Here is a 23,759-nt window from a genome sequence, read left to right on the forward strand (position 1 = left end):
AGAGCGTCCCACCGCATGAATTTGTCCTCATGGCCCCGCAGCCACCAAGGCCCACTTGGAAGTAGAGCCTAAGGGCCACCTAGTCCGGGTCTTCCACTACATCTCGCTGCGCTCTCGCTCTATTCATCCGCTAGTGATTGCGAGGCGAGCAGAGAAACCTTGTCCCTTTCCCGCCTCGCTTCCAGGGCGTTAGGTCCACGCGTCTGATGGTGGTTTTGTCACTCGCCTGTCAGCCCCTGTGCACTGGGGGTTCTTCGAAGGAAGGGACCTCGAAGCACCTTACTCGTCCCCGCAGGGGAAAATAAGATCACAGTGTTGTCACGGTGCTTGGCGTGCAGAAAGAGTTAAGAAATCACGCCTGCTGTTGTTGTTTACTTCCTGGATAGCGCACGCCGGAGTTGCGAACCCCAAGAAGGCAGCTGCTGAATCTGCCTGCGCCCGCCCTGCTGCCCACACCTGAGCTGTGGTCGGCCCGTCCCCTAATTCAGGGCACTTGGGGCGGGGTCTGCAGGTCGCGGGTGGCGGGGCTGGGGTGGGGGCGGCGCCGGATGAGCAGCCCCGCGGCGCCCAGGGGTGTGGGGGACCCAGCCTTGGCGGAGCTGAGCACCCAGCCCCTTTGTCTCCCCCGCCCCCTCTTCCCCACTTCCTGCCCAGCTTTAAACTCGGGATCTGCGGCGCTGCGAGAACTTTGTAAACACGCCGCTCCTGCGGGGGTGGACACTAGCTCTTTTGGGGCGCCCAGGGGAGGGCGTATACCCCTCCCCGCGATTGGGGTTGCGACAGCCCCCGCTCCCCAAAGACAGAAGCCTGGGCGGCGGGAGAGAGAGAGTCTGCAGCCAACAGTCGGTGCTCCGGTGCTCCGGGGGGCTCGCCTGCCAAAGAGGTAGGCTTGGGGGCTGGAGAAGCCAGGATAGATGGACATCTATCCCTTTCTCTGGGGTTTTGCTCAAAGACAAAGCTGGAGACCCCGAGTTGGGGGTCAGTAGTGGGTGGATTAAGGGGGTCGCCTCGTGCTCATCACCTCCCTGCTGGCCACCAAAGCTCAGCTCACTTTCCCTTTTAATGCATTATTCTTCCGGGAGTTGAAGGGCAGGGAAGCCTCCATGAGCCTTGTAAATATGTGCACACCTGCATTGCCTCCCTCCTAGTTGACTTGAAAGTCCAGGGGCTTCACTTTATTCCTCAGTGATAGGGGTGGGGGGCAGACCAGTATGGGTAGGGAGTCTGTGGGTGTTGAGGCCAACCAGGGTCAAGGAGGGACCCCTCAGCATCCTCCCTTCTGTGGTGTTTGGTGGTTATGCAGGTGATGGTCTTAGCCTCCCCGGTCTCTCTTCACATGTGGACAAGAAGAATAAGAAATTTGCTGCTGTGCATGATTCATTTTCCTTGGTTGAGCACCAGCTATGTGCTTGGTATTGCATGGGATGCCGAAGGCAGGAGTGATGTTCATCTATAGGTACTAGTCATCCTCCAGAACCCAACATTTGAGTTGGATTCTGGAGGATGACTAGTTCACCAGACAGAATTTTGTGGAAAGTCTTTGGGGACACTCATTCCTCTGAGCTGGATGGACTGAATCCTGTCTTGTTAGGCACTTGGACACACTAGGAGCAATTGCTGCCCTCTTTCACCCACTGTCAGGTTTGAAGAAGACGTGGGACTGAACAGGATGAATTCAAGGAAAAGCAGGTTTCTGGGCTGGTTCCCAAGATCCCGGGAACTCTCAGTTGGGTGCAACTAGCAGGGTCCACCATCCTTGCACCTATTCCCTATCCTGAACTCCAGGATGGTTTCCTCTAAGGAGTTCTTGCCATTTGCCCACTACCTCAGTTCCCTTTGGGACCAGACATGAGTGGAAAGAAACTCTCCCATTGTGTCCCTGCTGATTCTGCTCTTCCATTCCTGGATCCTTTACAATTTGAATAGCACCACAATTTCTGAACTTATTATTAACACTATTTGCTGTGGCCAGACTCTCTGCCCAGTCTGGATGTTGGAGACATCATGGTAAACAAGTCAGAGCGCTTACCTCCTGGAATTTAAATTTAGAGCATCCCTGATAACCCTAGAAGGGTTGAATAACCAATCACCATGGTCCTAACTGCTTCTCCTTCCTGTTTCCCTTTGCTCATGGGCTTGGAATGTGAGCTAAGTTATGCAGAACTATCAGGTGCTCTTCTAAGTGGTTTAGATGCAGCATCTCATTTAAATCTCCTGTTAGCCCTGAGAAATAGTCACTATGATGGTCTCCATGTTATAGGTGTGGACACTGTGGCACAGGAGATAAGTAATCTTCCTAAAGAGGGAACAAGAAATAAATAGAACTGGAATCTAAGCCAAATTTATGGCTGGGTACAGTGGAGCACTCCTGTGATCCCAATGACTCAGGAGGCTGAGGCAGGAGTATTGCAAGTTCAAAGTCAGCCTGAGCAACTTAGCAAGATCCTATCTCAAAATAAAATAAAAAGGGCTGGGGATGAAGCTCAGAGATAGCGCTCTTTCGTATCACATGCAAGGTCCTGGGTTCAATCACCAGTGACACAGATACAAAAAACCAACTAACTTGACCTGGGAGGCCCTGTTCTTAAAAAGTCTACCTCCTTGACTAATCACAAAGAATGTGCTCTTGAGCCAGGAGCTTAGGGACTTCCAAGGGAGTCTATGGTCCTACCTGGTCTGATGTTTTACATGGTATATAAGTGTGAGCAGCAGTCTGTTAGCTAAACTTGGGTTCACCTTTCACGTACAGTTTGCAGAGAACCCCAGCAGACTTGGAGTAGGGTTGTGGGGACTGCATGTTGCTGCTATCCTTTCTCAGTGGCTGTGGGAGGGGAGTGTGAGGTGATGTATTTTCTTTTGTGTAAGACTCACCAAAAGGAAGAGGGCATGCAGTTAACCAAGAGGAACATGAAAGAACTTCTCAACATGTGTTGGAATCTGGGGAATGTGGAAAATCAAGACACTTGTTTTGTTGGGCATCTTTAAGACTAGCAGAGATATCTGGGCATTGTGGTGCTTGCCTATAATCCCAGCCATTCAGGAGGCTAAGGCAGGAGGATCACAAGTTCCAGGCCAGTCTCAACAATTTAGCAAGGCCCTGTCTCAAAATAAAAAGGACTGGTGATTTAGCTCAGTGGTAAAGTGCCCTCGGGTTCAACCTGAGTACAAAAAAAAAAGAATAGCAGAGACCCTCACATTGTAGACTCGAAGAGGAACATTCTAGCGATTCTCGCGAGGTAGTGGAGTAAGGAGATGGTCTAAGAGTGGAAGCTATCTTCAGGTGCTCACCACCTCTCTTCCCCTTGGCTGCTGTATCCAAAGCTATGTCTCTGTTCTAGTTCCTTCAGAGAGGCTACTACAGTGTTCATGAGGTGAGCCTGACCACAGGGCAGAGTGTCCATGCATTCCACCATTTTCCCACCTCCTTGCTGAAACTATGCACAGGTCTAGGGAGCTTCCAATGCAGGTCCTTCCTCCTGCAATGTCTTGGAAAGAGGGGTGTGTGTTGAGGGACATGGGGTTGAGCATAGAAGGAGGGAACAGGGCACCAGATAACCGGTAAGCAGCACAACAGTTCATAACTCTACAGGCTCCTAGGCTGCTCCTCCGCCCACCCCCCTCTTCCTCCTGCTTCTGGAGTGGGGTGCCCCAGGCCCCCTGCCCAGGCCCTAGCTTGTCTGTGAAGAACAGGTTGTACTCTTGAGAAACCACAAGAGGAAGTTTAGAGAGGCCTGGGGGTGGGGAAAGTTCTGGGGCTCCTGCCAAGTTTCCCTTTCCTTGCTGAGCAGAAGGTGTGTTTATCTTACCCACAGGATATTTAACTTTTAAATCCTCTGCCTTTTAAAAAGCTGTCAATGCCTGTCCCATTACTGCAGGAGGGCAGGGGGATTGGAAACCCATGTCCCCTGGTCAAGGCTCATTCCATAAAGTCTCCTTTTCTCCTTCTGCCCCTTCACCTTCTTTTCCCCAAAGCACTGTACAACCTTTAAATATAGAGGAATGTGGCTATAATGGCCACTTAGGAGCTGAATGATGTTCCCAGGAGGTGTCCTAATGTTTACTGCTTTATCTCACTTGGTAGTCATCATAATTCCAGGTGATAAGTACTTCTGTCCTCAATTTACATACCCAATTTACTGCAAACTCAGGCTAAGAGACTTGCCCAAGGTCACTCAGCTAAGTGGCAGAATTCAGATTTTGAGCATGGATGTATCTGATTTCTGTTGGTGAATTAACTCCCAGGAGGTTGAGATCTAAAGGTGTTTTGTTAGTATGGGGAGAGAAAGGGTTAGAGTAGGATGAGAAGGGTTTTCTTTTTTCAGTATTTATTTATTTATTAAGTGTAGATAGATGGACACAACACAATGCCTCCTTTATTTTTATGTGGTGCTGAGGATTGAATCCGGGTCCCGCCCGCGCGAGGTGAGCTCTCTACCACCACAATCTACTGAGCCACAATCCCAGCCCCTGAGCCACCATCCCAGCCCCTGGAAGGGTTTTTTCGAAAGTGAATACACTGAAAAAAAGAGCAAGGTCTGAGAGTACAGTTACAAGCCCTGTAACCAGAGGGCGCCATGCAGGGCAGGCCCATTGAAAGAGTCATAACTAGTAGTTCTAAGTGCTTCATAACAGGAGGAATCCCCCAACAGCCTTGTGAGACACAGTGCCCATTTTACAGGTGAGCAAACCTAGGCAGGTGAAAAGAAGAGGCAGTGGGTGAAAGGTTGAGGTTAAACTCTGGAATGATGAAGCCAATGGGAAGAAGTTATTTGAAAGGTTGCCCTGGGATCCCTGAGGAAGAGGCGGGGCAGGAACTAATAGAAGCAGATTTCTTAAAAGCATAAGAACTTTCTTAACACATAATTGCTTAATCTCCATTTGAAGAAGTGAGTCCTGTTTAGGGTAGTCTAGAGCACAGGCTCTGAGAGAGGTTTCCGCCTGCAAGAAGACCTCAGAGCCCCTCAACACCTCCACTGTGACCTTCCCACTACTTCAGTCACTCCTTGGCTCCTACATTTCCTGGCCTATGGTAGGCTGTGTCTGTCCACCAGGTGGAGCTGTTGCCCAGGGTGTTGCTGCAGGGGCTAGGGGCACTGGATTGGGTGAAGAACACCACCTGGTCCTTGAAGCGCCAACTGGTTTCCTGGGACCTCTGACTCCACCCCACCTCCAGCTGCTTACATGTAAACAGGGCCCAGAGAGCCACTTTGACCTACAGGTTTGTCATAAAATGTGCTTTTAGGGTTCAGGCCAGAATGTGTGGTTTCTGCTGTTGGAACAGACTCCCCTTTCCCAGATCAGGGATCCCTCCCACACCTTCTCTTTCCACTTTCTGACCATCCTTTATCCTTGAGATAGAAGGACCCGTGTGTGGGAACCGAGGGCAAGGTCAGTAGTTCTTATGGGCACAACAGGATACCTAATGTGGAATGGCCTTTCATAGTCTTCAGAGGATGTGACAACTGTGTTATCTCTAGTAGGGGCCTCAGAAGCCCCACCCCTCTGAAACTATTTGCCTTTTGCAGCCTGACCAGTTCTCCCACCCTGGTCAAAATTCCCCCAGCAGCCACTCTTGAGGTAAGAGAGAAAAGGCTGGGGGGATATGTCTAGAAAGGTGAGGGAGGATGGAGTTGGGTTCCTCTTTTGTTGACCGAGATCTGATTACTGCCCCTCAGACCCCTAGGAAGGCAGAGTGATTGTGCTGCAGGTACAGAGCAGACAGAGCCCAGAAAGAGCAAGGTCTGAGAGTACATTACAAGCCCTGTAGCCAGAGGGCGCCATGCAGGGCAGGCCCATAGAAAGAGGTCATAATTAGTAGTTCTAAGTGCTTCATAACAGGAGGAATCCCCCAACAGCCTTGTGAGACACAGTGCCCATTTTACAGGCCAGCAAACATAGACACTGGGAGTTACATCCACTTGGCTATAAAGTCTGTGCACATAATCAGTAATTTGTACTCTGATGGAGTGGTAGGGAGACCCTGTGCTCTGTAGACAAATCACTGGTCTGCTCTCTGGCTGTGCAAAGCAATTTCTTCATCTGTAGTTCCTCCCTCACCTGGTCATTGTGAGGATTCATAATAGTTAATTGAATATATGATAAATATCTCCTTGTGTCCTCACAGTAGCCCCAGTGAAGGCTTTTTTTCCCCCTGGGGATCAACCCAGAGCCTTGCGCCTGTTAGAATATTAGGTAAGTGCTCTACCACAGAGTCTGTTCCCAGCAAGGCAGGCAGTTATTGTTATGCCTTTACATAGGGGGAAACTGAAGCTTGGGTGGTGACACAGAGACTAGGGTCCAAGGCTTCGGAGCGTAACCTGCACTAGGCTTAGGAGATAATACAAATCCTGCTGAGTGCCTGGCAGGCCAGAAGTCCTCATGGGTGACAGTGCTGTCGTGATTATCATAATCATTTCCCAAATGGTGCTCTTTGGGTGGGCCTGGGGGCCACTCAAAACCAAGGAGCCCTGGTTTCTTTCCTTACCATCTCACCTAGGGCTTCGTTTTACCCTCTTTCTCCTAAAATAAAAAAATTGGCCGCTAGTTCTGGCCTATAGTCAGACAGTTGGACAGAATTCTTGAAGTTGGGACAGTCCCAGAAACTCCCAGTCCTGGCCCCAGCGCTCTCTGCTCCAAGGCGCCCTCCCACGTGTTCTTGGTTCTCTTCCCTCCCTGAGGCTCCTCCCTGCCCCCTCCCCTGGGCTCCCTGAGTTCTGGGAAAGGAAGTCAGGGCAGGGGCCTCAGACAGATGCGGACCTTGAGCTCCAACTTGAGCTCCAGCTGGAGGAGAAGAGGACTGGCCAGGAGATGAGAGGATGGGGTACAGGGGCCCCTCTGCCTGTCCCCAGGAAGGCGTCCATCTGTTCTTCATGGAATCTTTCTTTAGCCCTGGTTTGTGACACTCACTGTGTGGGGCATAGCGGAATCCACTGTGAATTACACCCAGAGGAGGGCTTTTTCTCTGGCAAGCGGATAGCTCAAAGCTGTCTTTGGGGGATAAAGGGGGAAGTTGTTTCCTCCCAGCAGCAGGCCCCTGAGATTCAAGGCCACTTTGTCCTTTCTCCCAGCTCCATCGCCTCTTTGCTAAGCAGTGTCTACTACAAAACCCACAAACTTGGAGCCTCTTCAAATGTGGAATCCATTTTCATCGTATTGGGAAGAATTTCAGGGTTAGACACTTTGGATGTACAGGGGAAGAGTGTAGGCCAGGGAGTGTACCCCTAGTGGGTGGGTGCACACAGATGCATGCCATGCGTACATTACCTACGGAAAGTCTACATCAGGTCAGAGTTCTCCCAGCCACCAGGCTCTTAACACTGGCCAGTTGTATGACCTTGGGCTTACTGAACCTTTGTGCCTCAGTATCTTCATTTGTAAAATAAGAAAACCTCATAGGATTCTTATGAGGGGTTAAATGAGAAATGAGTTAGTAAATATAAGGACTGCCAGGCACGGTGGCTCATGCCTGTAATCCTAGTGGCTCTCGAGGCTGAGGCAGGAGGATTGTGAGTTCAAAGACAGCCTCAGCAATAGTGAGGCACTAGAACATTTTTCCAGGGCTTCTCTTTCTTCCTCTCTTCCATTCAGCTGAGTGCTGGTCCCAGGGGCAGCCTCCATCTTTTCTTTGAATGGACTTGATTTTTCCCTCTAAGACTGACTGAAAGGAAGTCAGGGCAGGGGCCTCAGACAGATGCCAGACCTTGATCTGGGAGGAGGCAGTCTGTTTTCGCCTGGGCCCAGCATTTTGGGTTCTAATTAAAAATTTTGTATAGTGACTAGACATGAGCTCAGTGTGTCTGGGTGATCCTGAGAAAGTCTTTCTTTCTCCCTGCTTCTTCTTGCCTTTATTCTGATGTGGGTGCTGGGGGTCATATTTTGGTGTTTTTTTGTTTTTTGTTTTTTTTTGTGGGAATCTATTCTCACATGTGTTTGGGAAGAAACAGGAGTTTTCTTTGAATCCCTGTTTCTTCCCAAACACATGGCAGCAGAATTGATGACTATAACAGATCTTTGCACAGGTGTTGTGAATGTGTCTCTGCCGTTTTAAATAAATTTATAATACTTATATTTTTTGGCCTTTTCGGGGGGAGGGGGTATCAGGGATTGAACTCAGAGGCCCTTGACCACTGAGCCACATCCCCAGCCCTATTTTGTATTTTATTTAGAGACAGGGAATTACTGAGTTGCTTAGCGCCTCGCTATTGCTGAGGCTGTCTTTGAACTCACAATCCTCCTGCCTCAGCCTCGTGAGCCACTAAGATTACAGGCATGAGCCACCGTGCCTGGCAGTCCTTATATTTACTAACTCATTTCTCATTTAACCCCTCATAAGAATCCTATGAGGTTTCCTTATTTTACAAATGAAGAAACTGAGGCACAAAGGTTCAGTAAGCCCAAGGTCATACAACTGGTCAGTGTTAAGAGCCTGGTGGCTGGAAGAACTCTGACCTGACACAGACTTTCCATAGGTAACGTGTATGTATGGCATGCATCTGTGTGCACCCACCCACTGGGGGGAGTGTGAGATGACACCAGGTTTCCTGTTGAGATACTATCCTATACACAGTTTGACTAGTGGAGCAGACTGGCAGGCCCCTTGACTTTCCTCCACAAGTGACATGCACATATGCCCGGAGGTGTGCTGCCACTGATGTGAGTCCCTCCCCTTCCCCCCCGCCCCAGCAATCCCAGAGCATCCTGGATTCCCCAATGCTCCTGGCCAGGGCTTCAGGACTATTTGCTAAGTCAAGCAAGATGGAAGGGAAGGAGCAAGTGGGACCAGCAGGTGGGTCAGGTGTCGCAGGGGACCCAGGAAGCAGGAGTGGGTGGTGGTGAATGTGAGCTTGCTAGGTGGGGCTGGGGCCCTGACCTATCTGGGGAGCCCTGGATGAATCAGCCTGACCACAGCCGCCCAACGGCAGTGAAGGTATAAATAAGATTTTCCTTCCCCTCAGTGCTCATTTTCCTTTCCTTACTCTTCCCTAAAACTTGGCTTTGGCAGGGGTGTGGCACCAGGGTACTAACCAGGGGCACAACTCTGGAACTGGTGGTTAATTTGAATCCTGGGGCCTAACAGCTTACCTTGTCCTTTCGGGAAGGACAGAGGTTTCAGCTATACCACCCAGAAATGGGCAGCAGCCCTGCCCAGACTGGATGCCACATATCCTGCCCAAGGAGAGGACTGTATGGGTGTAGGACTCTTGAGCTCCGCCATCTGGCATAGTCATCCAACAACATGTATAAGTTCCAGGGGCCCTGGAGTTATTCATTTGTCCATTCTTCTTGTATAGTGGAATTACATTTTATGAAGTATTGGGTTCAAAGTCAGTATTAAAGTCTCCTCCAACTGCTCACAAAACTGTATGTGGTTTGGGCTTTCTCTCCCATCTCTAGGAATCTTCAGCATGGCCAGTTTTCATTGGGACAGATGACCAAGTCTTTGGTTGAACATTATGTTGAGCTTGGGATAAGGAAACCCATCATATGAAGAGTGTTCAGGTTTCTGTGGTTTTCTGGCATTTCCTACAATTAAATTTATGTCCATTAAGTGTGCAAATTTAGGAATTCAGTACGCATGCTTCCATGGACTGCCTGGGCCACCAGAATGTGCTATGGATATCTCACGAAGGGAGCAGTTACTTTTGGGTGGGTTAGCCAGGAATTTCTTCTTAAAGGTACCATTTGAGGAAATAAAAAAGGGGAGGATTTTTTCATTGTCTTTTGTTTTTGCAGTGCTGGGAATTGAATCCAGGACCCAAGGCATGCTATGCAAGCATTCTACCACTGATCTACATCCTCAGCCTCCCCAAAAGGGAGGATTGGATGAGAAATTGTTCAGGGGAAGTTTTAATTAAAAGCAGTTTTAATTTGTATCTTTTTACTTTTGTGAATGTTCTTTTTCATTGAAAGCCATATTACAGAAATAATCCTTTTTCTGTTCTTATTTCTTTGACAGTTATTTGGCTTATTTCTTATTCTTTTTCTATGATTTTACTTATTATTTCTAAAATAATTGGTGGCTAGCTCTACAGTCATCATTGTTTGTGTAACAACAATGATTTGATTTTTTTTATGCCAGAGATTTAGCCCGGGAACACTTAACCACTGAGCCATATCTCCAGCCATTTAAAAAATATATTTTTAGTTATAGATGGACATAATACCTTTATTTTATTTATATGTGGTCCTGAGAATTGAACCCAGTACCTACATGTGCCAGGCAAGCGCTCTACCACTGAGCTACAACTCTAGCCCTCCAGCCAATTTTATTATTTTTACTTTTGAGACAGGATCTAAGTTACTGAGGCTGGTCTTGAACTTGGGATCCCCCTGCCTCAGCTTCCTGAGTCGCTGGGATTATAGGCATGTGCCACCATGCCTGGCTTACAACCTTAATTCTTTATATGACCACTTCTTACTCTTTTTAATAGTTTGACAAAGTCCAGCAATGCAGTGGGGCAGAAAGGAAGGCAAAGTAATAGAGAGAATCAGGCATTTGAGGACAGAGGGTGTCTGCTTCAACTGACATGTGAGGTCTAATGCAGCAGTTCTCAAACTTTCTGGTCTCCGGAACACTTAACATCTTTTAAAAAATTTTTGAGGAAGCCAAGTATGATGGCGCATGCCTGTAATCCCAGCAGCTTGAGAGGCTGAGGCAGGAGGATTGCCAAGTTCAAAGCCAGCCTCAGCAATGGCCAGGCACTAAGCAACTCAGTGAGACCCTGTCTCTAATAAAATACAAAATAGGGCTGGGGGTGTGGCTTAGTGATCGAGTGCCCCTGAGTTCAATCCCTTGTACCCCCCTCAATTTTTTTTTTGAGGATCTCAAAGAATTTTGATTTTGCAGGCTTTTGAGTTTCTAATAAAAAAAATTGAGACATTTAAAAAATATTTTTAATTCCTTTAAAAATAAGAAATTTGGTGTATGTTAACATAAATATCATATTTTTAATAAAACGATAACTTTATTTTCCAAAACAAAAAAAATTAATGAGAAGTGTGGCCTTGATTTACATTTTTGCAAATCTCTTTAAATGCCTGATTTAATGGAAGACAGCTGGAGTATCATAGTTGCTTTCACTTCAGTCTCATGTACTGTATGGTTCTGGTTGATGCATATAAAGAACATCTGGCCTCAGACAGATATGTCATTGGAAAAGGGGGAACCTTGTTGGTCTGGCCTAGTGGGATATGAAAGTGGAATGAACATTTGGAGCAGTGGTAAAGAAGCTTGAGTGGGGGGGTTTGAACTTTATTTTGTTGGTAAAAAGAAGCCATTGAAGGTTTTTGAGCACAGAAGTGGCATTATCAGAGCTATTTCAAGACAATTCCCAGGGCAGTAGTAGAATAATAGAACTGAGAGAGACTACACAGAATTATGAAAAGGGTTGAAACTAAGGTGACGCCTGTAGAAATGGAAACAAGGGGGCGATTTGGCAAAATATTTTGAAGGTAGAAGCAGCAGAACTTAGTAATCCTGAGGAAGGTATGAAGAGTCATCGGCCCTTCCCTGGGAGGCACCGTGCATGCTTCTGTGATGAAGTCTGAGGCACGCGTGGTACTCTGCTGTTTGCATTCCTTCGCCCCTGCTAGGCCGAGTGCCCCGAGGTGCTCCGTAAGTGCACAGAGGAGAAGAATCAAGGACCACCAACCACTGAGTCTCTCAGCATGGCAGAATGTTGGTACCATTAGTGGAAATTCTAAAATCAGGAGGAAAAGATGTGTCTTAATCACTGAGTATGATTAACTAAACCACAGGGCAAGGGGAAATCAAGGGTGGACCTTGAAATATACTATTCTCCTGGCAAAAAAAAAAGTATATTTTTTGCTGGGCATAGTAGCGCACTCCTGTAATCCAGGAGGCTTGGGGAGCTGAGGCAGGAGGATTGTGAGTTCAAAGTCAGCCTCAGCAATGGCGAGATGCTAAGCAACTCAATGAGACCCTGACCCTAAAAAAAATACAAAAGAGGGCTGGGAATGTGGCTCAGTGGTTGAGTGCCCCTGACTTCAATCCCTAGTACCAAAAAAAAAAAAAAAAAAAAAAAAAAAGTTTGGGTGAGAATATAAATATATTAGGGGACCTGGCTTTATTCTTTAGTCTCAAGTAACTCAAGTCCACTTAAGGTGATGCTTCTCAAAAAGAAATGTTTTGATTTTAATCCATTTTATCTTCACACATGCAGACATATGCCCGTATGCATATATAAACTGAACAAGGGTCACTAAGCAATACTTAACGTTGCTACAGAGGATGTACTTTTGGTATGTTTTTAAAAAATTCTGTCCTGTTATTTCATTTTTAAAACATGCTGGTCAAGATTAGCTTGGTGATTTCATAAGCCAGGAACCCATTCTGACTTGCAATTTGAAAAACACCAAGTTGGGGAGGAATCTGTATTCTCAGGGTTCTGCTAGCAACAGAAATGGACTGCCCAGCATCAAGCAAAGGGAGTTCATTGGGAGAAGATAGGGAACTCAGGGAGCCTTCAGGAAGGCTGGAGAACCAGGCTTGGAAATGGGCAGAAACAGAAAGTGCTCCAGGCTGGGAAGAGGGAACTAGAGGGAGATGAGAGCAACTGACTAGTCACCTCTGCCCGGCTGGGCCTGGAAGGGATGGATGGGCATCTGTGGCACTGTTCAGGAACTGACTCCTGAGTTTATAGGAGGGGAGAGGGAACTTGGAAGCACTGTTGGGGAGGGGAACAAGCAGTGTGACATAGGCACATAAAAAAAGTCTAACCATGAGCGGTGTTGAGTTACAAACTGTTGAGTCTGAATGGGCATGTTTGTGTCTTGCCAGTGGCCTTCTTTATTCTCTGGGTAAATTATTTTCTGGTTTTTTTTTTTGCTACTAGAAATTGAACTCAGGACCACTTAATCACTGAGTCAGATCCCCACTCCATTTTATTTTTTATTTAGAGACAGGATCTTGCTAAGTTGCTTAGGGCCTTGCTAAATTGCTGAGGCTGGCTTTGAACTTGCTATCCTCCTGTCTCAGCCTCCTAAACTGCTGGGATTATAAGCATGCACCACCGCACCTGGCTTCTCTAGGTAAATTCTACCTTCAGAAAGCAGAGCAGCCATGGATATTAAAATCCAGTGCCTCCAAAACATCCTGACCCTTGCCTTGGTAATTCCACTAAGGGATTCTACATGCGGAAAACAGTGCATCCACTGGAACAATGTAGTGTCTCACAACAGACAAACAAATTGCAGTGTATCTATTGAATGGACTATTTGCCGTTAAAAATGTTGGTTGCAGATCTGGTTTGATGGCATGCACCTTTAGAAGTCCTACTCAGGGGCCAAGGCAGAAGATCGTTTGAGCCCAGGCATTTGAGAACAGCCAGAGCAACACAATGGTACCCTGTCTCAAAAATAAAAGTCTGTTGCACAAATATGTGGGAACATGAAAATTACTCCTGTGGTGATGTTATGGGGAAAATCGGGATGCAAAATTGTACATAGAGTATATTTACAACTATATATTTTATATAACACATAAGACTGGAAGGAAATATATCAAAATGTTGACAGTGGTTTTGGGGGGCTGGTAGATCTAAGGCAGATATTTTCCCCTGCTTTTCTCCCCTTTTATGACATGTTCCAGTTCTGCAGTAACATGAAGAACAGAAAACACATCCCGAGTCGTGTCTTTATGAGTCTATAGAAAATGAGTCTCATTACTTTGGTGGCATCTTATTGGAGGCAGCAGATGCCCAATACAAAGTTGGAAGTGAGAGGTCCAGTAAGGCCCTCAGCCAGAGCCTGGTGTGGACTGAAAGGTCACAGCTGCCTTTCAGGTGGAGTCAGGAGAGGAGCAGAGGACTTGCAAGCCCCTGTGACCCATGGACGAGCACAGAGTACGTGCGAAGTGGGGCCGGCCTTTCTCCTTGACGTCTTTGGTCTCCTTGTCCCTTTTAGCCCTGAGTGGGAGACGAGGGCCTGGCCGTGCAAGCAGGAAGCAAGGCTGTATCCTACAGTGTCTGCCTGCCTAGCACAGCAACAGAGAAGGAGGTGGAGCCTGGATTGAGCCCCAAGATAAGAAACATGTGGCAGCTGACGGGGGAGATCAAAATAAACAGCTGTGCCCCCAGGAGAATGAGCTCCACATTCCAATGTTCTCTGATCCCACCCCAATTCCCACTTCTCACAAGTCCACCCCACCCCCGGACATGCTCGCTCAGCATCCCCATCAGCCAGAGGGGCCTCCCCTCCGGCCTTGGCGCCGTTCCCTTAGAGCAGCCTTCGCCCCCACCCCCACCCCCCTTAACAGAGACTCTGGGGCCTCTGTTCTCCAGCTGTCTGAGCGTGAGTAGTCAGGACAGGTGGCCGGAGGTGGATGGAGAGGGGCCTCTTCCAGGGCCAGCCTCCACCTACCAGGACAGGCCACCCTCAGACTCTTCCATGAGCCACTTAAGAAGTCCTGGGAACAGAGGACAGCCAGGCTGTCATGGCGAGTCTGGGGAAGTCAAGGCAGGACCTGGGACATGGGTAGAGGTTGGGTCTGAAAACAGCTGGTCAGTTCACTGTGGGTGGGCCCTGACCTCCAGGAATTCACTCTAGGAGAGGAGACAGCAGGCCCAAGATATGCCGCCTGAGGTGGCTTATGGGAACTCATTGCTCAGCATAGTGTCTAAGAGTACCCTAACTCCAGGGACCCCTGCAAAGCTCCCCATCTCCTGAGGACTCATGGCAATGCCCCTGACTACTTTCTACATGTACTAACCTGTGGTTTAAAGTCTTAGAAGGAGTAGAATTCTCCATGTCCTAGGGCTGGGCTGGTCCCTGAAGCTACCACAAGTAGTGATCAAACCCCTTCTTCTGAGCTACCTTCTCCCCAGTTCCCATCTAAGCAGCAAGCCTCAGCTGGACCCGTGCACTAAGGGGCTTGGGGTAGGACTGGGTCCACCATGGAGTGACTCCACATCCTGAGGACGTAGGGACTCCATGGACATGACTTCTTTTTTTCCTGAGCTTGCACGTGGCCTGTGGCCTGGGTATACAGGAAGTCAAATCCAGGGAGCAAGAGGACGGGTATTTGCCTGAAGTGTATCAGGCACCTTTGCTCTTGGTGGTAGGATTGTTGAAAGAAGGAGGCACCCCCCATTGCCAAGGGTGTGGGTGGTGCCACTAATTCTTGGTGTCTATCTGCTAGCATCCAAGCTTGGTCCCACATCACTGTACTTAAATGAGGCCCCCAAGGCCCTCTAATATCCCACATCTCCAACAGTCTGCAGGACATGCCCTCACTGTGTCGTCACCCCGAGATCAGCACACCTGATAACTGTGTTATGATGGCCAGGAACAGCGACCTAACTTGCTGAACTACTTGTTCAAAAATTACTAAGAAGATGGTAATGACAGAGCATTAAACCAAGTGTGGGACCCTTCTGTGCCTGGGACCTTGTGAGATGGCCCAGGTCTGCAGCTGTGAAGACAGCCCTGATGATAACACATTTATTGAACACTTGCTGTAGGCCATGCGCTGCTAGGTGCTTAGCACGCACCGTCCCATTCCCTCTTCCTGGCAGCCCTATTATTCCTCTTGTGTAGACGAGGAAACGGAAGCTTCAGACAGTCATCTAAGTTGATTAGGTCACCAGCTCTTCCGTGCTAGAGCTAGGGACAGAAGCCAGCCTGACTCCAAAGCCCGGGCTCCCACACACCACCCAGGCAGCTCCAGCCTCCAGGAGCAGTGATGTTGCTGGGGAGGGCAGCTGCTCCCCAGCCCCTTCTGCTCTCTCAGGGCCAGGAAGGAAGATGAGGCAAGAGATAGCAGCTGACAGTGTGGCAGCAGTAGTCATGGTGGTGAGGGCGGCTGACAAGGGCAGAAGTGCCAGGGTGGTGACAAAAGTGAGATGGGCACAGGGATTGTGTGAGCTGCGGGCAGCTGATAGACACCACAGCTGTGTCCTCCACCCTTGTACTCAGTGTGGGCACCGCTGAGCCCTCCCGTCCCCTCCTTTTCCCTCCCCTGATGTCACCTCAGCTCTGCCTCTCTCTTCCTTTCTGTGGCCACAGTTTCCTCTCCCCAGTTTTCTCCCCTGCCCTCTTCCCAGGCATCCTGCAAGATGCTCATTCAGGTCTCTTTTCCAGCTGTGTCCTCAGCCTTCCCATACTTATCTCCATAGTAAGAACCGCTGGGGTTTAATGACCACCTACTATGTGCCTGGCAGGAGAGTCATCTTGAATTCTCTCCACCAACCTGTAAACAGTTACTAATACCTCTGTTTTATAAAGGAGGGAACTGAGGCTTAGAGAGGCCAAGAGATTTGCCCAAGGTCACATGGCTAGTGAGAGGAATCTTGGGCTCAGAACTGAAACCCACCTGTTCTTTGCCTCCTCACCTCGTCCTCTATAGGACTGGGTTGGCCTGACAAATGCAATAGTTCCTTGAGCATGAAGGGAGCCTTTTCTCAAAAAGGACATAAATGGTTTGAGAAATAGTCAATTTGAGGAAAGAATGAATTGCCTATTCTAAGGGAGGGAGAGATTCACCTTTGGCTTCAATTTGATATTAGCTGGAGTGGTGTCTCTCCATCTGGAAAGTACTCTCTGACTCTTGGGAAGCAGACCTGCTGGTGTGGGAAGGTAGGGAACTGAAGGACTGGGGACATGGGTGAAGAGGAAGGCCCCTCTACACACCAATTTACCGTCAACATCTTGGCACCAAAGAACGGACAGAGGGCTGTGGGTGCTGCTCAGTAGTAGAGGCGGCTCTGGGTCTAACCCCCTGTACTGTGGGAAATGAAGGAAGAAAACATTTTTTAAAAGGACTGGGGTAGGCATTAGGGGAGATTGAGCAGCTATAACACAGACCCCGAGGTTAGCAGCTAAACAAAATGGAAATTTCCTACATACAAGTCTGGGCAGATGATCTGACCCCTCGGCAGTGCCAGGAGCCAGGCTTCCCCTGTGACATTGCTCCTCCACGCCCTGGGGCATGGAAAATGGCATGCTGCTGTGTCTCCTGGGGCCATCGTCCTGCCTGTGGGAAGAGAGAAGGGAGGAGGAAGAGGCGGTGTGCCTTCCTCTTCAGGACATGACCTAAAAATTAACAGATCATGTATTCCTTTGGCCAGATGTTCAGTACCTGCCAGCCTCAGCTGCCGGGGAGTTTAGGGACCCTACATTCTGAGGCTTCTAGTAAAACAGGTATAAGATGGTAGTGGATTGTGGGTGGGGGGCCAGTTGATAGTCTTGCCATGGAATCTAGATGTGGAGGAGCAGGGAGCCCATGTCATGTGGATGAGGACACTTTCTATGGGTAACCTCTGCTGGGAGAATATTCTCAGGTGGACTTCTTTCTAGGAGAAGCCCAGGGCAGAGAGGCCAGAGCCCTCTTGGATAATACCGTCCCCCATCTCCTTCCTTTCTTGTCACAGATGGTGGGTTTGACTCTCCATTGCCCTCAGGAGAGATCCCTAACAGGTCATCATGCAGCTCTTGTCCCAGGCCCGCTGCGAGAGCAGGGCGAGGACCACTGAGGAGTACCATATTTGCCGCTTTGGGGAGGCCTTGCTGTTCTCTGATGGTAGGGGAGGGTTAGGTCTCCACGCCTCTCTGGAGCACCAGGAAGGTCAAATGTAGGCACTTGGGGCATCAGGAGAAGGAGGCCCTGAGAGATTGAGACAGAGATGAAGACTTCCAAGCCTCAGAGGGTCTGCTTTGAGGAAGGAAGGGTGAGTGGGTCAAAAAGAAGAAAAACGCCTCTCTTCTTTGCATGGGAATCTCTGTGTGGCAAGATGACGACAGGCGTCTTCTGGGTCCAGCGCCAAGTCATTCATTCGCTTATTTATTCATCCGCAGGGTGTCTGTTTACTGAAGACCTTGCATGGGGCTGGGGGAGAGCAGGGCAGGCTTGGTCCCTTATTGCATAGAGCTTGAAGCCCTCAGTTTTCCCTGGTCACCTTCTGCCCCCCTGGAGAGGGCACAGCAGGCTGCATCAGTTCTGAGAGAGCCACCCTTGTGGATCTGAGCTGGAAAGGACTGCAGGGATCCCAGGAAAATACATAGCAGGCCTTTGGCTTGGAGCAGGATACCTGCCATCTTGGGGACAGGGGGCACAGTGAGCAGGGTGTGGAGGGGCACTGGAGCTGTGGTCTCACGTCTCTTACAGCAGGTTTTTCTCATGGCAAGTTTTGCGACCTCCTATGCCCTCTTCCACCTCCTCACCCAGCCCCAGCTGTCCCCCTGATGTCCCAGGTTGGGTGTGGTCCCTAATTCCCATGACCCCAGTTAACTAACTGCATTTCTGTGTACCAGGAAAGAGGTGGTATAGGAGGTGGAAATCCGTGTGAGGATTCTGCAAGGCCTTCACTTCTACGGCTACTCTCTGCTCTTTCTGGGCCTCTCTTGGCTTCAATGGAGGACAGGCCCTATGTCCTTGCCTCTCAGAGCTGCCCAGCTCCCTATTTAAACCTCTCACAACATATTGCAGACCTGTGGTTACCGGCATGCCTCGGCCCCTCCCACACAATCCTCCCTTGCTTCCCTGAGGGGTGGCCTCCTTCAGGCCCTACCTGCTTCCTGCCTGGGATCCTAAATGGCTTCCAGTGTACTTTATGCTCTTTTTTTTGGTGGGGGGGGTTACCAGGGATTGAACTCAGGGGCACTCAACCATTGAGCCACATCCCCAGCTCTATTTTGCATTTTATTTAGAGACAGGGTCTCACTGAGTTGCTTAGCACCTCACCATTGCTGAGGCTGGCTTTGAACTTGTGATCCTCCCGTCTCAGCCTCTCTAGCTGCTGGGATTACAGGCGTGCGCCACTGCGCCTGGTTTACTTTATGCTCTTTGATGCTGAATGCCCTTGGCGTGGCTTAGGAGAAGGGCCCCCTCAACCCCTCTCTCTGCTACGGACTCATTGTATGATCCAGTGAGTTCTTAACCTCTCTGCTTCCCTATGCCTCGGTGCCTTGATCTGTAAAGTAGGGATAATAATAGTGTCTCCCTTACAGGGCTGTTAGGAGAAGTCCATGAGTGGTTAGGAAGCTTCAGGCACATATAGCTCTCAGGAAAGGGTGCAAGTGTTATGTGAGTCTTCAGCTGTTATCATGCTACAAGGTTGTGCCATTGTAACGAAAACATTAATAAAAGTTTCATGCCCCAACACTGATATATAAGCCCAGGGATCCAGACTAAATAAATAAGTAAAAGCCTTCAGAGTCACCTACCCCATTTCTGCAATAAAATGGTGAGGAGGAGGACCTGGGACCTGTCTGCATCTCGAATTTGATTTTCAGTGTTGGACTTTATATCCAGCAGGTGTTCAGTAGATGGTGGGCATCGGCTGGATGAATATGTGCAGATGTGCAATCACAGGTACCCAAAGATGTGGGTCCCCAAGCTATTATAATATTCAAATACAGTCCGTTGCCATTATTGGCAGTAGTTAAGTTCTATGTAGTCAGCGTGATCACCGAGGTAGTGGAGCCTGAACCATTCATTGCTCCTGGGGAAGAACAGGTATAGGGTCCTGTGAGCCATATGTCACTGTGTTGTCATCACGCGATCAAAACATAACCTTGCTTTTTGTATGTTTTTCTTTAGGCACATTATTTAAAACATATTGTTGACTTGTGCTGGGCGTGGTGGTGCACACCTGTAATCCCTAGGCAGGAGGATTGCAAGTTTGAGGCCAGCTTCAGCAACTGAGCAAGGCCCTAAGCAACTTAATGAGACCCTGTCTCAAAATTTTAAAAAAGGGCTGAGAAGGACTGGGGTTGTGGCTCAGGGATAGAGCGCTTGCTTAGTATGCATGAGATCTTGGATTCAATCCTCAGCACCACATAAAAATAAATACATAAAATAAAGGCATTGTGTCCAACTACAACTAAAAAATATTTTAAAAATGGGGGGCTGGGGATATGAAGTGTTCCTGGGTTCAATACTCAGTACCAAACAATCAATCAAGAAATAAAAGGTATATTGTTGAGTCACCGATAGTGAACTCATGTTCAACTATACTGTAATTCATGCCTGAACAAAGCTTTCCTAATATATTTTCTATGTAAGTCATCCTGTGTGTAGAAATATGAGACAGCCCACTGATCCTACACTCGGGGGCCATTTTAAGGAAGGAAATCAACAAAAAAGGCCCAAAATGCAGAAGGGGCAGCACTAACTAGACTGTGACAAGGGTACTATTTTACAGTAGGAGAGCAGCAACCAGCAAGCACAGTGGTGTGTTGTTTGACCTCAGCTGAGAAAATACATGTTAGTGACTAAAATTTTTCACAGCTCTGCACATGTCTGCAGATGCCTGCAAAGCACCTCAAGTATTGATTTGGGGGTTATAAGTAAATTTTAACAAGAATTTGCATATATGGAATCAATGAATAATGAGGATCCACTGTATGTCCACATGGGTTTGCTATATACCTGCTGCCCAGAGGTGCCCCTGTGCCCTCCTCCTCCTGCCCTCCCCCAAATTCAGAAATCTAAGGATTGATGGCCCAGCCCAGCAAGGGGCTCCAGCACCCCAATAGTGTGTCATGCCACTTGTAGATTCTGCATGTCTCCACAGAGAGTGGGGGTGGGGGTGGATGTTGCTCACCCCACTGGAGGAGGGGTGAGGAAGCCTTGCCCTGCTTCTCTGCTGCACATGGGGCCTCCCTGGTGAGCTAGACCCACACATGCATAAATGGAGCTGGGGATGACAGGAGTAGAGAGCCACCTGTGACTTCTCTAGGCCAAGTGCTGCATCAACACCTGGGGGAGACCCCCTGACGGTTTGGGGGAGCCTGTTTTGGTCTGATCTTTATTTACCCCTCACAGAGGAAGTAAATAAATAGCTCTTTGTGCGTCTGTGTTTATGTGCGTGTGCCAGACTGTACGCGCCTGCTGCACACAGTTAACAACCGTGACCCAGCCCCAGAGGAAGTGGTAACAAAACGATTGTTTGTTTTATTTTCCATTCACTCTTACATCTCCTTCCCGCCCCCCAACCCTTTTCATGTGTGCTGAGAGGTTTTCTTTTTCCAGTCTGGGATCCAATCATTCGTTCATGCCTTTCTTGGCTTCCTCATTGCAAATGTGTACTGAGCCATCGTCGTGATGCACGCTGGCAGGTACAGAAGGGATCATAGAAGACAGTGAGCTGGGGAAGGGTGTCTTAGCATTTGGGTTCAGGTCGACTGGAGTTGGAATCCCTGAGACTGCTAACTAACAGGATGACCACAGGCAAATTACTGTAGCCTTATGGGACTCAGCAATATCAGCTGCAAATTGGAATCATGCCATCTCATCTCACAGGACTGTTTCAGGGGTTAAAGATGGTAGAAGAGTGATTTGCTCATGTTCTGCACTCAATACCTGTTACTTCTTCTTTTAAGATAGTAATGGGTAGGACTGGGGTTGTAGCTCAGTGGTAGAGCACTTGCCTCGCATGCATGAGGCATTGGGTTCGATCCTCAGCACCATATAAAAATAAATAAAGACATTATGTCCATCTACGACAAAAAAATATTTTCAAAAGATAGTAATGGGTGGCAGGGGTGTAGCTCAGTGGTAAAGCATGTGCTTAGCATGCACAAGGCCCTTGGTTCAATTTCCAGTATCTCCCCCAATAAAGATAGTAATGGAGTAACAGGTTGGAAACTTCTCCTCTGCCTTGCTCCAGTGGCTGGCTACCTGAGCCCTTTGTGAGCTTTCTGCCTTGGTTACTCCCCATTTCCAAAGCTCAGACATCATCATTGGCCCTCTGAGGCATATGCAATAAATTCACCCTCCCCTTATGTTTTGGTTCTGCTAGGATCTGGGTTCCCCACGCCTTTCCAGGCTTCTGACACACAAACAGCCTTTATAACTTTCTCCCAGCCAACAAAGTGCCTGGTAGATCCCATGGTGTTCCTGCTTCCATGGCTCTGTGCACTGTCCCCCCTTCCAGGGCTGTCCTTTGCCCTTCCCCATCTGCCCCTATCTGTCCAAATTGACCATTCTTCTTGAAATCTTCTCTGCTGTTCCTCTCACATGTCCTGTCTCCTTGGTGGCATTTCCTAGCATGTGCTATGTGTAAACACTGCCTATTGTTCTCAACTAGATTGAGCCCCTTGAGAATAGGCTCTTGGTCTCACTCAGCCTCTCCCACCCTCTTTCATTGAGTCCTTGTGAAGGATGTTTGCTGAGTGCCTGACGTCTTTGGCCCAGTCCCTGTTCCTTCAGAAGAGCCCAGCACAGCATATGGTACTCTCAATAAATGTTGATCCAACAAATGAGTAAGGGGACATGGTGCGGAGAGAAGATGGCAAACTTGAGATTGTGGGTGCACACTTTCTATGCTTAGGCAAGGGAGAGCAGGGAAGGCTGGGGCTAGGGAAGACGTCCAGGAGACCTGAGTCATCTTTGGGGTTCAGCAGGTGGAGTTTGGAGAGTTGGAAGGCAGAGACAAGGACAGGCCAGGAGCCGTGACCATTCTGACAAGAGCCAGAGCCAGGGATTTTTCTTTTTTTCTTTCTTTCTTTTTTTTTTTTTTTGGTACTGGGGATTGAAACCATGGGTGCTTTACCACTAAGCTATACCCCCAGAACTTTTTGTTCTTTATTTTGAGTTGGGTTCTCACTAGGTTGATGGGGCTGGCCTTGAACTCCTGATCCTCCTACCTCAGCTCCTGAGTTGGGGGGATTACAGGCGTGCACCACTGTGCCTGGCTTTGCACATTTTTTTAATGGTGCATTATAAATTGTACATAATGGGGGGATTTGTTGTTACATAGTCACACATGCACACAATAAAATAATTTGGCCAATATCACCTCCCCTAGCAAGAGCCAGATTCTTGCTCCAGTCCTTTCCCACCATGCAGGTGTCTTGCTCTGGGGATGGCACCATGGATGGAGGCTTGAACAGGGCACAGCCGTGAACAAAAGTCCCTCTGGGTACTTGGCCAATGGAGTGGAGCAAAGGAAGACAAGAATTTCCCGTAGGTTGGGTCCGATGTGGGCACAGAGTGGAGCTAGGGAAACTTGTGGATCATTCATTAAGCCTCTTGTAAAAGTTTTTAAAAATCATAAAACCAGGAGCTGGAGCTGTAGGTCAGTGGTGGAGCATGCACTTGCCTAGCATGCTCAGGACCTTGGGTGTGATCCCCAGGATTGCACAATAAATAAATAAATAATCATGAAATCTACTCTTATAGAAAGTTGGACCATATAAAAAAGGTAAAAAAAAAAAACATTTTTAAAAAATCACTCAGTTCTTGTCACCCAAAGACAGCCCTGATTTACCTTTTGTGATTTCCTTCTAGTCTATATTTTTACTATTTAAATAATTATTTTTAAGTTAGTTAAATTGACTAAAACAAAATTACAATTTTAAAAGTAACACAAACTTTCTAATTGTAAAAAACTCATTTAAAAGGCTGGGGTTGTGGCTCAGCGATAGAGCGCTCACCTAGCACATGCAAGGCCCTGGGTTCGATTCTCAGTACCACATAAAAAATAAATAAATAAAATAAAAGTATTGTGTCCAATACAACTAAAAAATGAATATTTGAGAAAAAGAAAAAAACCCCAAAACATTAAAAATGAAAACTCTGCCCTAACCACTAAGTCTCATCCCCTTGGAAAAACCACCATTGAGAACTGGTATTTTATTTGGGTGTGGGGTGCTCGTAATCCCAGCAGCTCAGGAGGATGAGGCAGTAGGATCCTGAGTTCAAAACCAGTTTAAGCAATTTAGCAAGGTCCTCAGTGAGACCCTGTCTCAAAATAAAACATAAACAAAAACGGGCTGGGGATATGCTTAGTACCAAAATA

At 48.1% G+C, this 23,759-nt stretch overlaps 1 protein-coding gene across 3 annotated transcripts in view; it reads left to right on the forward strand.

Annotated features, from left to right (window-relative positions):
• The first annotated feature begins 606 nt into the window (after positions 1 to 606).
• The window catches only part of Ccnd3 (cyclin D3), a 90,055-nt gene continuing 66,902 nt past the window's right edge, over positions 607 to 23,759 (forward strand). For 2 of the 3 annotated variants that reach the window (XM_071613414.1, XM_027950410.3), the window contains exon 1: positions 607 to 883. The gene's annotated coding sequence lies outside the window, so the exon portion shown is untranslated. The remainder of the gene's footprint in view (positions 884 to 23,759) is intronic. The other variant, XM_027950406.3, reaches the window with a different exon arrangement.

Source organism: Marmota flaviventris, chromosome 6, assembly GCF_047511675.1.
Source record: "Marmota flaviventris isolate mMarFla1 chromosome 6, mMarFla1.hap1, whole genome shotgun sequence".
Classification (NCBI taxonomy): Eukaryota; Metazoa; Chordata; class Mammalia; order Rodentia; family Sciuridae; genus Marmota; species Marmota flaviventris.